General features: G+C 38.8%; 1 long non-coding RNA gene across 4 annotated transcripts in view; it reads left to right on the top strand.

The window, feature by feature from the left end:
• LOC103674869 overlaps window positions 1-13,291 on the top strand; it is a 37,165-nt gene that overhangs the window by 14,791 nt on the left and 9,083 nt on the right. For 3 of the 4 annotated variants that reach the window (XR_005834566.1, XR_571723.2, XR_571722.1), the window contains one exon: window positions 2,675-2,845. The exons of the other annotated variant lie outside the window; for it this stretch is intronic. This is a non-coding gene — a long non-coding RNA (uncharacterized LOC103674869). The remainder of the gene's footprint in view (window positions 1-2,674; window positions 2,846-13,291) is intronic. 4 annotated transcript variants of the gene reach the window in all.

The raw sequence follows: 13,291 nt of genomic DNA, 5'->3' as shown, positions 1-13,291 counted from the left end.
CGTCTGAGTCTTGATTTCACCTCAGATCATGATCTCAGGGTTGTGAGATCAAGCCCCATGTTGGGCTCCATACTCAGCTGGGAGTCTGCTTGAGATTCTCTCTCTCCCTCTCCCTCTCCCTCTGCCTCTCCCTCTGCCCCTGCCCCTGCTCACACACACACACACACACACACACACACATGCACACACACCCACACACATTCACTGTGTCTCTCTCTCAAATAAATAAATAAATCTTAAAAAAAAAAAGGGTAATCAAATATCTATGCCTAAAAGATGCAGACTGCTTCATTAAAAGAGAAAAAATTATATGATTATCTCAATAAATGAAAAAATATTAATGAAGTTTAACATTCATTATTGATAAGTACTCTCAATCAACTAGAAGCAGAAGAAAATTTAATATGAAAATGTTTACTGGAAAATTACAAAAACATCATAGTTAATATAGAACATTGGGAATGTTCCCATTAAAACCAAAAACATAATGGGGCTCCTGGGTGGCTCAGTTGGTTAAGCATCCAACTCTTGATTTTGGCTCAGGTCATGATCTCAGGGTTGTGAGATCAAGCCCGTGTCGGATTCCCCACTCATCAGGGAGTCTGCTTGAGGTTCTCTCTCTCCCTCTCCCTTTGCCCCCCCTTCAAATAAATAAATATATATTTTTTTAAACTAGAAACATAAGGGGCACCTGGATGGCTTAGTTGATTAAGCATCTACCTTCGGCTCAGGTCATGTTCCCAGGGTCCTGGGATCAGGCCCCATGTCAGGCGCCCTGCTCAACGGGGAGTCTGATACTCCCTCTCCCTTTGACCCTTCCCCCTGCTTGAGCTCTTATTTGCTCTGTCTTGCTCAAATGAATAAATTTAAAAATCTTTAAAACACACACACAAAACTAGAAACATAAGTATATTGATAGCATCATATAGAGGGCCTAACATTAATTAAAGCCTGTAAATAAAGAGGAAGAGGAAAATATTACACATTTTCTGCAGCAGTATGACCTAGAACATTTAAGAAAATCAACTGGTAAACTAGTAGCTCTCATAAAAGTTTAATATCAATGTGGTTGGATGAGAGATTAGCCTATTTTTTTAAGGTTTAGGAGTCCCATGCTCATTCTCAAGTTAAGTGGTTTACTAGAATGATTCTAGTACTTATTGGGGCGCCTGGGTGGCTCAGTCGTTAAGCATCTGCCTTCGGCTGGGATCGAGCCCCACATTGGGCTCCCTGCTCCACTCAGAAACCTGCTTCTTCCTCTCCCACTCCTCCTGCTTGTGTTCCCTCTCTCGCTGGCTGTCTCTCTGTCAAATAAATAAATAAAATCTTAAAAAAAAAAAAAAAGACTTATTAGCAGGTTATACTCACAGCCAGGACTTATTACAGCAAAAGATACAGAGTAAGAGCAACAGAACAAAAATATACATTGGGTGAAGTCCAGAGAAATCACACATAGGCTTCCAAGTCATTCCCCTCCTGGGACCACACAAAAGATACACTCTTTCTAGCAGGAAACTGGAAGGACATGTGAAATGTCTGCCAAAGGAAGTTCGCTCTGGTCCAAGGGTCTGAAGCTTTCATCAGAGGTTGGGGGCATGTAGGCAACTGTTCTGGCTACATGACCATCCTTGGTAACTGAAACTCAGGACCCCAACAGTGAAATGAGGCACATCATCAATTGTGATATTTGTGCAAAACAATCCTAATAAACTGGTACAGCATCAACCATTGCCCTGGGCATACAGAATGTCATCAAACATAAAGAGCATTCTGAAGGCCATATTCTCAGTTGGTTGGCCAAGGGTTAACAGGGTTCTAGGCTTCCCAAACACTTGCAACCAGACTCCTGTATTAACTCTTTTCTTCTCAAAAATTAACAGTATTAGCCAATTTTTAAATGTAAGAAAGAAAAATAGAACCCCATCCATAAGGGCAACAAAAGTTATAAACAATAAGAAATAAGTGCACCCTATATTAAGAAAACTTGAAAAGTAAAGTTTTAAGAAACAGGGAAATATATATTGTACATAGACAGAAAGACAACATTGACTTCTGCTTCTGGATAAAGAGAGAATAAACATACATCCTATTCCTCTAGAAACAGCAACTAAAAAAAGCCCTTAACATTATACATAAACCAAAATGACTCTGTAACCTTACTGGCTTGGGACCTTGGGAGCACAAAATGACACAGTGATGAGATACCTGGGTTTTCTCTTCTTGTCTCCTGTACCCCAGACTGGGTGCTAGAGTAGCTGGCAACTGAGAAAGGCCAACAGGAGTGCTCCTCAAGCCACTTCTCTAGCTAATGGCCCAAGAAACAGGCAATCTACCAAGAGAGAGATAGACAATACTTCCCCATCCTACCAAACAACTTCTGTCAGCAATACCTTGGAAATGGGGAACCTAGAGTTCCACTCCATCCCAGCTGTAATGTGGGTGGTGTCGGAGAAGACTGAGTGGGAAGTTGGGATTTTTCTTTCCTGCCTAGTAGTATTAAGGCTCCTTTATAGTATCAGTGGAGGCCACATGGGGGTTCTGGACTTCTCCCCACCAACTGTATAAAGGTACCCTTCTCTTTACCCTTCAGTATCAGGGGAGGCAGAATGTGAAGATGGCACTTTCACCAACACCCAGCAATAATGAGGCCTCCCCTATTATAATGTAATTGCAGGACCTAACAAGTCACCCCCACCTTCTTAACCAAGGCGGTGTCAGGCATAGTGGGAGGCAAGATACCCAACTTCCATAAGAGGAACAAAGCACCAAGGTATCACTTCCCTCTGAGATGCCAAGAAGGTCAAACAGGAAGTCTGGAATTTTGCCCTCATCGGGCAGAAAGAAGGTGGGTACCCCATTCCTCTCTGATATGGTGTCAGAAAGAACCTGCTAAAATAGAAGATTTATATAAGATCCAGAGTCTCATGACACTAAATGTCCAGGATACAATTTTATCTTTTTAAAGATTTTATTTATTTGAGAGAGAGAGAGAGCACGAGAGCAAGCAGGGGGAGGAAGAGGGACAAACAGACTCTGCACTGAATGTGAAGCCTGATGCAGCACTTTGATCTCAGGACCCCAAGATCAAAACCTGAGCTGAAATTAAGAGTTGGACACTTAACCGATTGAGCCACCCAGGCACCCCTGTCCAGGATACAATTTAAAAAGGAAAATTACTCATCATACCAAGAACCAGGAAAATTTCAACTTGAATGACAAAATATAATTTTAAAAATGCTGACACTAAAATGAATCAGATGTCAGAATTATCCGACAATTTTAAAGCAACCATCATAAAACTGCTTCATCAAACATTTATGAACCCATTTGAAACAAATACATTTAAAAAGTCTCAGCAAAGAAATAGAAGATAAAGTAGAACTAAATGGAAATGTTCAATTCAGTAGGTGAGCTCAATAACTGAATGGAGAAGACAGAGGAAAGAACCAGTGCACTTGAAGATAAGACAAAGCTACCCAATCTAAACCACACAGAGAAAATAAATTGAAAAAAAAAATAATGAACTGGTCCTTAGGAACCAGTGGAACTATAACAAAAGATACACATTTGTGGAATCAGAGTCCCAAAAGAAGAGAAAGAGGGTGGGGTGGAAAAAGTATTCAAAGAAATGATGGCTGAGATTTTCCAAATTTGTCAAAATACATAAACCTATAGATTCAAGAAGCTGGACAAGTCATAAACAGGACAGACCCAAAGAAATCACCCCAACATACATCATACTTAAACTTCTTAAAACTGGGGTGCCTAGGTGGCTCATTTGGTTAAGCATCTGCCTTCAGCTCAGGTTGTGATCCTGGGGTCCTGAGATTGAGCCCCAAATCAGCCTCCCTGCTCAGCAGGGAGTCTCCTTCTCCCTCTCCCTTTGCCACCCCCCCCACAGACTCATGCTCACTTGTGCTCTCTCTCCCCCAAATAAATAAATAAAATCTTTTTAAAAATAAATAAACTTCTTGGGGCGCCTGGGTGGCGCAGTCGTTAAGCGTCTGCCTTCAGCCCAGGGCATGGTCGCGGGGTCCTGGGATCGAGTCCCACATCAGGCTCCTCTGCTGGGAGCCTGCTTCTTCCTCTCCCACTCCCCCTGCTTGTGTTCCTTCTCTCACTGACTGCCTCTCTCTCTGTCAAATAAATAAATAAAATCTTTAAAAAATAAATAAACAAACAAACTTCTTAAAACTAAAGACAAAAAAATCTTGAAGGCAATGACAGAGAGATAACACCTATAGGGGAAGATATTTTTGAATGACATCAGATTTCTCATGAGAAACCATGGAGGTAAAAAGAAAGTTGCCTATTTTCCAAGCACTCAAGGAAAAGAACTGTCAACCCCAAATTCTACATCTAGTGATATTATCCTTCAAGAATGAAGGGACACTACAGAAAACTTGGAAGAACTAAGAATTTGTCACCACCAAACCTACCCTAAAAATTGCTAAAGAATGTTCTCAAAATATAAGGAAGATGATAAAAGATGAAAACTTAGAATATCAGGAAGAATTAAAGCACAATAGCAATAGTGAAAATGTTGGCAAATACCTTCCTTCTCTCAAGTTTTTAAAATTATGTTTGATAGTTGAAGCAAAAAATATAACATTGTCTGATGTGGTTCTCAGTGTATGTGTGAGAAACATTTAAGACAATTATAAATAGGGGAGGGTAAAAGGACTTAAAGGGAGGTAAGGTTTTTATACTTCATTTGAACTAAAATATTAAAACCAGTAGACTGTGGTAAGTAATGTATGTATAATGTAATATCTAGAGCGACTACCAAAAAAATTTATACAAAGAGACACACTCGAAAACACTATAGTTAAATCAAAATGGAATTTTTTTTTTTTTAAAGTAGGCTCCATGCCCAGCATGGACCCCAACGCAGGGCTCAAACTCACAACCCTGAGATCAAGTCCTGAGCTGAGATCAAGAGTTGAATGCTTTTTAAAAAAATTTTTTAAAGATGTTGTTTATTTATGTATTTATTTATTTGTCAAAAGACAGAGCACAAGTAAGGGGAGCAGCAGGTAGAGGGGAAGCAGGCTCCCTGCTGAGCAAGGAGCCCAAAGTGGGACTGGATCCCAGGACCCTGGGATCATGACCTGAGCCAAAGGCAGACCTTAACCGACTGAGCCATCGCGGTGTCCCAAGAGTCAAATGCTTAACCAACTGAGCCACCCAGGTGCCCCACCAAAATGGAATTCTTAAAATCAATTAACTCACAGAAAGGCAAGAAAAAGAAAAAGAAATGGAAAAGAGGAGGAATAAACAAAAAAGAAAATGGCAGATTTAAGCCCCAACATACGGTGATTACATTAAATATAAATTCTCTAAATATAGTAATTAAAAGACAGAGATTAGGAGAGTAAATTAATAATCAAAAGATCAATAACCCAGTTTTTTTAAATGGGCAAAGAAGTTGTATGGTGACAGATGGTAGCTACATTTGTGGTGAGCATAACTTAACATACAGAGTTGTCAAATCACTATGTTGCACACCTGAAACTAATGTAACATTGTGTGTTACCTTTACTTCAATAAAAAAAATTGCTAAGAGGATAATAAAATGTATATGCAGAATTTAAAAGTACAGGAAGAACTAGGGTTTTAACTTTGTAACTGTAATGTATCAAATGTTAATTTTAGAAACTAAACTTTTTTTAAAGATTTTTTTTTTTTTAATTTTTAAGTAATCTCCACACCCAACATGGGGCTTAACTCATAACCCCAAGATCAAGGGTGACATGCTCACTGGCTGAGCAAGCTAGGCACCTCTAGAAACTAATTAAACTTCTGGGTAATCTCTTCTGTGCAAAAATTAACTAGTTAATTAATAATTAAAAAATAAAATGGGCAAGAGATGTGAGTAGACATTTCTCCAAAGAGGATATACAAATTTACACGAATAGATATATGAAGAAAATTAGTCATTAGGGAAATGCAATAATGAAATGCTGATTAACATCCATTAGAATGGCTAGAATTAAAAAGGCAGACAACAGTAAGTTTTGACAAGGGTGTGGAGAAATTGGAACTCTCATACATTGCCAGTAGGAATGTAAAATTGTGAAGCCACTTTGGAAAATAGTCTGGGCGGTTCCTCAAAATATTAAACATAGAGTTAATATATGACCCAGCAGGGGTGCCTGGGTGGCAAAGCGGTTAAGTGTCTGCCTTTGGCTTAGGGCGTGATCCCGGCGTTACGGGATCGAGCCCCACATCAGGCTCCTCTGCTATGAGCCTGCTTCTTCCTCTCCCACTCCCCCTGCTTGTGTTCCCTCTCTCACTGGCTGTCTCTCTCTCTCTGTCAAATAAATAAATAAAATCTTAAAAAAAAAATATGACCCAGCAATTCCATCCGAGTATTAAAAATATGCATCTACACAAAACTTGCACATGAATATTCATAGAAGCATTACTTATAATAACTAAAAGTAGAAACAACTCAAATAAGTACATTAACTGATGCATGTATAAACAAAATATGTCGTATCCTTACAATGGGAATATTATTTGGCAGTAAAAAAGGAATGAAGTCTGATAATAATGCCACAACAGAGATGAGCCTTTAAAACATTGTTTTAAGTGAGGGAATCCCACTGCAAAAGACCACATATTATATGATCATATTCATGTGAAATATGCAAATAGGCAAATCCATAGAGACAGGGCATAGAGTAGTGGTTGCCTATGGCTGACACAGGTGAAGTGGAGAAATGGGGAGTGACTGGTAATAGACACGAGCCTTTTGGGGAGGTGACAAATAAATGTGCTCAGATTGCAATGGTCTGTGGATATACTAAAGTCCACTGAATTACATTCTTTAAGAGGGTGATTTTTATTGTGTGTGAATTATATTGTAATAAAGCTTTTTATAGAAGAAACCACAGGGGAAAAAGTCAATTGTATTTTTATATGCTAACCATGAACAATTGGATATTGAAATTAAAAAAAGACTGTATCAATAATATAAAAATATGAACTACTTATGGATAAACTTACAAAGGATGTGAAAGATCTGTATACTGAAAACTATAAAATACTCCTGAGAAAAATTAAAGAAAACTTTATAAATGGAAAGATACACCTCCTTTATGGTTAAAAGATTCAATATTGTTAAGGTGTCAATTCTCCCCAATCTTATCTATAGATTCAGTGCAACACCAATCAAAATCGTCAAAACAACTTGGAAAAAACAATGTTGGAAGGCTAATACTACATAATCCCAATAGTTATTATAAAGCTACAGTAATCAAAACAGTTTGGTTTTAACATAAAGCTAGGAACTTATATATCAAAGGAATAGAAGAGAGTCCCAAAACAACCCCACACATGTATGGACAACTATTTTTAACAAAGGCATAAAAGCAATTTAGTGGAGAGAGGATAGACTTTTCAACAAGTGGTACTTGAACAACTGGACTTCCATATGCAAAAAAATAAACAAACAAACTTGGATCCGTATCTCACACCACATGCAGCAATTAACTCTAAGTGAATCATAGACCTAAATGTGAAACCTTAATTAAAAAACTTCTAAAAGAAAATGGAAGAAACCCTTATGACCTTGACTTAGGCAATAAAAGCACAATCCAGGGGCACCTGGGTGGTTCAGTCGGTTAAGCATCTGCCTTCAGCTCAGGTTGTGATACCAGGGTCCTGGCATGGAGCCCCGCATCGGGCTGCTTGCTCGGCAGGGAGCCTGCTTCTCCCTCTATGCCACTCCCCCTGCTTGTGGGCTCTCTCTCTCTCTCTCTCTCTCTCTCTCTCATAAATAGATGGGTAGAATCTTTTAAAAAAAGATTTGAACATCAAAGAAGATATCCAGATGGTGAGTAAGAACATGAAAAGATGCTCAACATCATGCAAATTAATGATGCAAATTAAAAATGGAGCAGGAAACTACTACACAACTATTAGAATAGCTGACATTAAAGAGACTGACCATATCAAATATTGGCAAGGATGTATTGTGCTTTCTTCTTGGTGGTAGGAGATACAAGATGCAATAATTTGTCTTTCACTCTGGAGGTGATGTCCCAGACTACTAGACTCCTAAAAATTGTACTGAATGTGATGGACCCCTGAATCTTCATAGGATTCATCTCCCAGCCATTGTAGCACATGAGTCTCACCAAGGACTTTACAAAGCTATCCATTTATTGCTTCTTTTGTTCAATTAGCATGATGTCATCAATATGGTGGACCAATGCGATATTCTGACAGATGTCCAGATTGTTTAGATCTCTCCATTTTATAATTTGACAGAAGTCAGGAGAGTTAAGACAGCTTTGGGCCAAACTATAAATGTATACTGTTGTCCATTCCAAATGAATGTGAACTGTTTTTGAAATTAGAGATTGTTAGTATTTATAAATGCTACCTTTTAACACTATTGTAATACAGCTTTTGTCTGTTTAGTTCACATTATGTAACTCTAGCATATGACTGACATAATTCAACCAAGTGCCCCATACGGTAGAGACAATTTTGTGTCCTTTTATCCCTCTGATACTCTAATTTCTGCCTCCCTAGACAGTACTCATAACTATTTGTATCTCAGAAAGAAAAATGGTATGTATACTCTAAGGAAATACAGTGATGTCTGACGCTTTTTTTTAAATTGAGAAATTGATTTGTCTGATAAATGTGCTCAGATCTTACTGGAAAAGGCTAATTTTTATTGAGTTACACAAAGGGTACCTTTTTCTAAAATTATCTAACCCAAGCTATTTCGCCCTTACCATGAGAAACCCAAGCAAATTAAAATGAATCCCAAGCTTGGAGCAATAAATTAGTAGATTTCTGCTTCTCTCTGTGAACATCTTTTATTTTTATTTTTTGGTTTCCCAGGTATAGTACCTGCTAGTAGAACTTTTCTAAAATGGTGTTCTCTCACAGCAATTTATTGAATGCTTTCTATATGCCAACTCCTGTGGGTAGAAATAGAGGATATGGAGATAAATGAGATCATCTCTGCCTTTGGGAAGCTCTCAGACTAACCTGGAAACACTTCTAAACAGTTAACACTTCCAGGCAGTGAACATTAGCCCCAGTGAGTTTGTGAATAACTTTAGACCATAGCTGAAGCCAAGAAGGTTGTTCTCTCATTTTCTACAGGGAACCAAAGCAATAGTCAGCTTTATATGCTGAGTTAGGAGCACCTGAATGTCTCAACATGGACTTTCAACAATGGAGCAGCAGGTAGCCCAGGCAGGGGCTGAGATGCAATATTGCCTAAAATCATTCTTAAACACATGCTCGTGCGAGAATGTCTGGCTTACCTGGCATATCTGGCCCCCTAGGATTTGTACTATGATGTAATATTACAGCCATCAGGAAAGAGCCTCCCACTCCCTTGGAATACATTTTTCACGGCTTTTTCATTTAATTCTTTACAAATCCATAAAGAATGAGGACTCCAATGGCAGTTCAGAGTTGAGCCCCTTATTGCAGTGAGGGCTGATTTTTTTCCTCAAAGGACACTTAACAACTCTTGGTCAGTGGATTATCACAGCTGAATCCTGTCAAAGTATAATTTTCAAAAAACTGAAAACATCAGGACACCTGGGTGGCTCAGTCAGTTAAGTGGCTGCCTTGGGCTCAGGTCATGATCTCAGGGTCCTGGGATCCTTTGGGCTCCCTCTGCCACTCCCCCTGCTTGTGCACTCTCTCTCTCTCTCTCTCTCTCTCTGACAAATAAATAAAAATCTTTAAAAAAATAAATATTAAAAAAAATTGAAAACATGACTTTTACAAATATAAGGGAACTAGTAAGATGTTAAATCTGGTACAAAGAGCATGTTGAGGAACTGGGTATTCACAGACATTTATAAAGGAATATTGGGAGAGAGAAAAAAGGAACGTTAGAATTAAAATGTTGGATAAGATATAGGGGCGTCTGGGTGGCTCAGTCGTTAAGCGTCTGCCTTCGGCTCAGGGCGTGATCGTGGAGTTCTGGAATCGAGCCCCATGTCAGGCTCTTCTGCTGGGAGCCTGCTTCTTCCTCTCCCACTCCCCCTGCTTGTGTTCCCTCTCTCGCTGGCTGTCTCTCTCTCTGTCAAATAAATAAATAAAATCTTTTAAAAAAAAATGTTGGATAAGATATAAAACTGGTTCATGCTGAGCAGAGCAATCAAACCATAACCTTTGGGGTTATCTTTTCCACTGGATAATATTTAGCATATAACTTTAGAGTAATTAATAGTAAATAACAAAGGCACATTCCTTTAAGATAGGTAATTAAATAACTCTTGGGTGAAACCACCTTCCCCCTTAATTCTCTAATTCCCAGTATGACATTGAAAGTTCATGTCAACTACCTTTGTGCCTTTTTTCCAAGTAAATTTTCTTAACATCTTCATATATCTTCAGCCAGGTATCTGAGCCCTCTCTCAGCCACCCATCCATCCCAGCATGCCTTTATAAGTCCATCTTCCCTCTACACCTTTCCCATACTCACCTTCATCAGAACTACTGCCCACCCTCCTACCAAAGACCCTGTGGTTCATTGTCAGAGGTCAAGGTACCACTTATCCTTCAAGGGCAATGCAGCTGGCACCACTCCCCACACCGCCTCAGAATCAGTGCAGGAATGAATTGACTCCCCCTTGACACTATTCTAAATTACTTAGTACTGATCTTTCTTGGCTGGTATAAAATAAAGAAAAAAGCTTTCATAGGATTTCACTATTTGCTTGGAACCTCTCTAGAGACAGCCTGATTAAAAAAAAAAAAAAAACTAAGCCTTCAACTATTAGGCATTTGGTCCTATTAAATTGGCTTTGACAGCTTAGGCACACCTGCACAAAAGCTTTCAAATGAAATGTGCATTTTGTTGCATGAGCCTAATTTAGAACTGACCCAAGGGGATATTTTGTACATTGGTGGGAAATTTATAATATCATGTTGAAACTTAACATGACTAAATTTAGCTTTAACAATTTTGATGAAAAAAATCACAAAAAAAATCACAAAACCTTGGAAACTGGACCACAAAAAGAAGAATATAGACTGTTAACTCTGGCAGTTGATAACGGGACAATCGCATATCCACATGCAAAAGAATGGATCTGGACTACCTCACAAAATCAACTCAACAAAAACTGTAAAACTCTTAGAAGAAAGCGTAGGGGTAAATCTTCATGACTATGGATGTGGCATTGGTTTCTTAGATATGATACCAAAAGCACAAGTAACAAAAGAAAAAGCAGGTGAATTGGACTTCATCCAAATCAAAAACTTTGGTGCTTTAAAGGACACCATGAAGAAAGGGAGCCCACGTATGGGAGAAAATATTTGCAAATTATATATCTGACAAGGAACGTGTATCAGACTAAAGAACTCTTACAACTCAATAATAAAAAGTTAAATAATCCATTAAAAATGGACAAAGGATGAGGTAGATATTTCTCCAAAGACATACAAATGGCCAATAAGCACATGAAAAGATGCTCAACATCATTAGTCATTGAGATGCAAACCAAAACCGCAATGAGATCGCGCTTCACACCCACTAGGCTGGCTATAATAAAAAAGACGGATAATAACAAGTGTTTAACGTGGAGAAATTGGAACCCTTAAACACTGCTGGGAGAAGATAAAATGGTATAGCCACTTTGAAAAACAGTCTGGCAACTACTCAAAAGGTTAAACACAGAGCTACAATAGGACCCAGCAATACCACTCCTAGGAATATACGCAAAAGAAATGAAAACATATGTCTACACAAAATCTTGTACTTGGTTCATAACAGCACTATTCATAATAGCCCCAAAATGTAAACAATCCAGATATCCATCAGCTGATGAGTGGATAAACAATTGTGGTACATCCATACAATGGACTATAATTCAATATAAGAAGAAATGAAATACTGACACATGGTACAATATAGATTAACCTTGAAGACATAACGCTAAGTGAAAGAATCATATATTATGTGATTCCATTTATTTGAAATGTCCCAAACAGGTAAATCTATAGACAGAATATAGATTGGTGGTTGTCTATGGCTGGGAAGGTGGCACGAAGAAATGAGGAGTGGCTGCTACAGGGTACAAGGTTTTTTAAGGGGTGACAGAGTTTTCTAAAATTAGATTGTGGGGATGATTGTACAATGCTTAGTATACTCAAAATGGAGTTGATAGTTGTGACAGAGAGTTACAGTCCCCAAAGCCTAACATACTTACTGTCTAGCCCTTTACAGAAAAAAAATCTCTCCCTTATAGTAAGTTTTAGATTGGAAAGCTTGGGTCCTCCAACTTTGTTCTTCTTTTTGCAGTTGTTTTGGCTATCCTGGGTTCTTTGCATTTCCATTATAAATTTTAGGATTGGCTTGTCAATTTTTGCAAAAAAACAAAAGCAAAATCCTGCTGGATTTTGATAGTAGTTGTGTTAAATTTGCAGATCAAATTAGGAGATCATTTTTAAAAATTAATCTCAAATTATCTCAGATTTAACTAGTGAGAGCCTCTTTTACTGTCTTCTATGTCCTTTTGACAAAAACTATCATTCTTTGAGCGCTTCCTTGTTGTCCAGCATAAATTATTTCAAGCTCATCTCATAATTTTTCTTGTCACAGCCAAGGAATTCTGGTTCTTTTCGTGGAGGATGGTATTTAGAAGCCAATATCTTGGTACTTGGTATTAGATCTGGTACATTGCTGTTGGAGGTGTTACTGCTCCAAGACCCTCTCAGTGCCCAGACCTAGGGAATATTTACATGTGAATACACACATACATACATACATACTATATTAGTCTATATTATGTAGATGTATGTATGGTAGGATTGGATTTTCCACCACCTCCATGACTAGCAGAGCCAGCCTGTCTTCTTTCCTCATATACTCATTGGAAACCCAAGAGGTCAAGGAACACTCCCAAGATCATGCTATTAGTGATGGACACAGGCCTGGCTGAACACAGACCTCTCTACCCTCTGACGAGTTTACTTGTTTCCCGTGATTCTGCAGCAAGCACGGCCTGACTCCCAGTAGGAGGATATCTTAGCTTGGGTTCCCTTGAAACAGACTCTGAGCTGCAGAGGATTTGTTCAGCAAACTTGTACAGCCAGTTAGTTAGAGAATGTACTCAGAAGACGTAACTGTAAGGGATGAGGGAGGCAGACCTGAGCAAAGGGAGAAGCTGACCCCCAGTGAAGTTGTAGATGGGGTCTCGGATAATCCTGCAAGCAGATCTGGAGCTGGGGAAGTCTCTCAGAGTTGACTCAAATTGGGAGATGAGGAGTAGGCTCTTAAATTCTTCACATGCACCAGCCG

The sequence above is a fragment of the Ursus maritimus genome, unplaced genomic scaffold (assembly GCF_017311325.1).
Source record: "Ursus maritimus isolate PB19 unplaced genomic scaffold, ASM1731132v1 scaffold_14, whole genome shotgun sequence".
Taxonomy (NCBI): domain Eukaryota; kingdom Metazoa; phylum Chordata; class Mammalia; order Carnivora; family Ursidae; genus Ursus; species Ursus maritimus.
Note: the sequence above shows the minus strand (reverse complement) of the source record. Positions and strands in the feature narration are given on the sequence as shown.